We start from the raw sequence: 4462 nt of genomic DNA on the forward strand, positions 1-4462 counted from the left end.
GGCAGCAGCGTCACCTCCAGTAGCAGCAGCTCTTCCTGCAGAACTCTACAACATCTGTGTGGAAACCAAGCTAAACGTTGTTTCTGGATTCATACAATCCATTAGGCTGTAGTGAAGCAAGCCGACCATAGCAAAGACCGTTTTTTCTCTTTGGGATTATGCAGAGCCCATCCTTAGCATGCTGTACCACTCTGACTGTGTTCACACATGACAAACCATGCCATGGTGGTCTCCACTGTGGGTTAGAGGTCTGTGTGAACTGTATTATGCTTTTTCTGTGCTTCAGGGAGGCCACTCAGGGAGCAATCCTCCCAGTGCTTGACAGTAATTTCCTTTTTAAACCACTCTCCATAGCACAGTCTGACTTAGGATTATCAGTCAAATGGCTAACAAGAGTTTGTAAAAAGAAAAAGCAGATGGAAAAGAAATGCTAACTCACCATACAGAAGCAGGAACTCAAAGTTGTAATTTGGGGGGTTTTCACTGATAATAGTCATTCTTAAGCAGAATGATAAGTTGTCTTTGAGAAAAACATAGTTATCTAATAGTAAGATTAACAGCAGCTCCAAACAGAAAGGAGGAAACTTCTCCCTTGTTTTGGCAAACTATCTTGCTACAAGAGACCCGCCCAGTTTCCTTCCTTGTTGCCAGACAATCCTGGTGTCAAACTTCACTAGAGAGTTTGAGGGAAGTGGGCAGGAAGGGCTGCTTTGATGGGTTACATACTGCCTCAAGGAAAATCAGGGACATTTACATGACATACTAAGCCATCCCCTACTAGCAAGCTCTTTTCCCCACTTGTTGTCTGGTAATGGGTCCTGTGGCCAGTTCATCCTCTGATCAAAACTGTGGCCTTACCTTATCTGGAGGAATTGTCTTCAGTATCAGCTCTGCTAAGTTGCTAAATGTCTCTTCCTGCACTATGTCACAGTCCACTGGATAAATGACAAACTCAAAGGCAGGTAGGTAACTTTTCTCCCTGCAGGCTTGCAAAATCCTGGATTACAGCTTGTAGAGCTGTCCATTTTGTTGATCCCATTTTCATTTCTAGCATATGTGCTTGCTGCCAGAACATCGGTGTGATCTGTCTCAGTCCAACCATTGTCCTGCCCTCTCTCTTGGTTCAAATGTGACTTGCTTCACAATTCCACTTCTGATTCCAACACTGCATGCTCTGCAGCCAATTTTCCAAAGTGGCAAGAATGCCACAGGAGTGAGCATTTACTCAGGGTCTGAGGAACAGCTGAGTAACTGAGACTCTGGACTGAAATGTGTGATATGGCCTCTTTTGAGGCAACCATGGGTATTACTTCGGTTGTGAAGCACCGATCTGCCATTTCTCTTCTCTTCTCATCCCCAAACCCTCATGCTTTACAAGTGTCCCTGCATGCCTTTTGTGTTAGAATGTCATTCTTCCCGTGTGCAGATGAATTTTACATGCTCTTTTAGCATGATCGGGGATACAATGGTGTTTCCCTCTGCTGTGGCACCCATGGGAAAGGCTCTAGGCTGTGGGGGCCTGGACTTTGACCCCAAGAACTGCACCACTGCTTAAGGTTCTGTTTCCTAGGATTGGGATCACTGGCGGCTTCTGCCGTTTTTGTGATACATGGTGTTATTTTTATTATTAGTTTCATTTCTATATTATGCAATAGCCACAGATCTCTGGGTGTTTACAAAACCATTAAAATGCAATAAGAATAGGATATTAAGTTTAAATAACAGTAATGCACCATAAAATCACAGTACAAAAAAAAAAAACAGATTTAAAAGTGAATTTATGTATTTTCAGTGCCAGGTTCAGTCTTAACCTGGCACTGAAAAGACACCTAGAACTGGCGCCAGGCAGGCTTCAGTGGGAAGCTTGTTTCATATTGGACGTACCACTGAGAAGGCCCTCCTCCTTGTCATCACCAACCGAGTCTCCTTGGGCGGTGGCAGTCAGAGGCGGGCCCCAGATCTTGATCAGAGTATCTGAATAGAATGCGGCTGGGAGAGCCGCTCCCCATGCTACAAACCTGCTCTTTCAAAGAGACTGCAACCCCATCCTGAACAGATTGAACACCCTCCATCCAGTTGGAGGAATCACTCATTAACAGCATCCCAATCTTGTCTGGACTGAGCTTCAGTTTGTTCAAGGATAGGCTAGACATGCACATGGTGGGCATGTCATGAGCAAATGCAGCTGGAGCCGGGGGTGAGACTAGATGGCCCAGGAGCCCCCTTCTGACTCGCTCTGTTTCTATGTTTCTATGTTAGCTCTCAGCCAGTTCATTGTCACAGTCAGACATGGGTTTAGCACATCCGCAGCTTCACTTGCTGAAAAGCAAGAGGAGAAATAGGGTCTGGATGCAAAGTAGACTCTCCCCATACCTTCCAGTTCCAACAGCTGCCCTAGAAGGATACCCTAGACAATGCTTTTGAAAACCTCTGTGCTCCAAGAGTATCAAAAGGGTCACACTCCCCGCCTCTCTCCTGGCATAGGCCATTATATAGAGCAACCAAGGTTGCTGCCATGTCAAAACCTGGCCTGAACACCAGATGAAATGGATCCATATAATCACTCTTATCCATGGGTGCCTGGAGTGGGTTGCCACCACCTGTTCAGTAATGTTGCCTTGGAAAGGGATATTTGCTACTGGCCTAAAATTATTTGAATATTTTGGAACCAGAGAAGATTTCTTCAGGAGTGGCCCCAAAACTGCTTGTTTTAGGTACATAGGGTCACTCCCACTTATAAAGAGGTACAGATTTACCCCTGTAGCCCTGAGGCTTGTTCCATCTAGACCGGCTTTTATAAGCCAAGAGAAGGATCCATTATGGATGTGGCTGCATGAACTTCTCTACGTATCTTGTTGACAGCCTTGAGCTCTAACAACTGGAATTCATCCAAGAAAAAACTTGACCAGGCTGTGCATACATATCTTGCCAGATGCAACTGTTATATAAGTGCAGTCTAAGTTGCACTGGATGAAAGAGAGTTTATCCTGTAAGTGCCTATCAAATGTGGGTCTAAGATGTCCCTGGGGGCACAGTGCCGTTGTGGGCTCCAGATGACCATAATGATCTCCCCTGGGCAGCAAAAGGAAGACTGAATACAGGCAGTAAGGTATTGTGCTTTAGCCAGTGTTACTATCCCTATATTTACATGCATCTGGACATATGCCCTGATTCAACTGCGGCTAATAGGAGTTTTCTCCTTCTACACCCATGCTGCCTCCTGTTTTGTTTCACTGCTGTCAGTTCTGGGGCACCCCATGGAGCTATACAAGCTCTAGTACAGAGAGGGTACTTAGGAGCAATTGTGTCAATTGTCTGGATTACCTCTGAATCCCAGAAGTTGACCAGAGATTCAGCACAAGCCCCAGCCATGTCAACTGACAAGATGGCAAGGTCAGCATTCTCACTTTCCACTAGGACTGTGCAGGTGGATTTGCAGCTGCAGGTGCTGGGTCTTATTCACAAATAGATACAGGCTGAGGCCCACAGAATTAGCTCTCCAACAGATATTGCTTTTCCAAAAGGTATCTAGGAAACCCATCAGCACCACTGGATTCTTGTTGCCCAAAACTCTGCTTTCCTGTTCACAGTGACCTGGTTCACATCTAATAGAAGTCATCATGGGTGAATTTCTCAGCAGGGTTTCTCATTGCAGTGGTAGCCACCATTTTGAATCATTGAGCCATGGCGTTCCAGCTGTATTGGCATAATCATCCTGACCTGTACTGCTTGTTGTGATGTCCAAACCCAGCAAGCATGGTTGGGTGCATAGATGAGGAGGTTAACAAATATACCAGGACCCATGGACTGTTTTAGGGTTGCTGGGTTGTTTGCCATTTAGGGCCAGGATGAAACCTAGTGAAATCCATCTCTAGAATTTGCATAGTGATCAGGGACTCAATAGTGTGGGTGGTCTTGGTCCTCAGTAAACCGTCCTCATCCACTCTCTATTAACTAATAGAAATTGGCAACTTCTCCCCGGTTTATTTTGGATTAGCTCAGAAAATAAGGGAACTGCTTCCCCACAAAGTGGGACTTCCCAGTGCTCCAAAACAACCTCTCTCCAATTCCCTCCAAATGCTTTCTTCCCTGTAAGTCCAATGCACCCATCTTGGCTGGCACTGGCAGGAACACCTGTGGTGCTTCCTTCTGCCTTTAATCCACACCCAAAATGGAGCACTCCAACTGCTTCTCCTGCCTACTGTCAGGTAAATTAGATTTAAAAGGAAGGGGGTTTGAGAATGTTTCTTCAATGAATGTTTAGATTAAAAAAAGGAGAGAATTCTGAGATGCAGAATATTTCTCCCCTTCTTTGAGGGAAGTAGTATAATCCATAAAGCATAAAGTGCTCTAGTGGGACAGGTATGGAATGAATGGACCCTCATCTTTTCTTGAATGCTGACCTATAAGGCGACTGCTTCCAAACCAAAATGACCAAATCTAAACACCAGACCAGGGTTTC

Source organism: Varanus komodoensis, unplaced genomic scaffold, assembly GCF_004798865.1.
Source record: "Varanus komodoensis strain SLA01 unplaced genomic scaffold, ASM479886v1 scaffold51, whole genome shotgun sequence".
In the NCBI taxonomy this organism is placed as follows: Eukaryota; Metazoa; Chordata; class Lepidosauria; order Squamata; family Varanidae; genus Varanus; species Varanus komodoensis.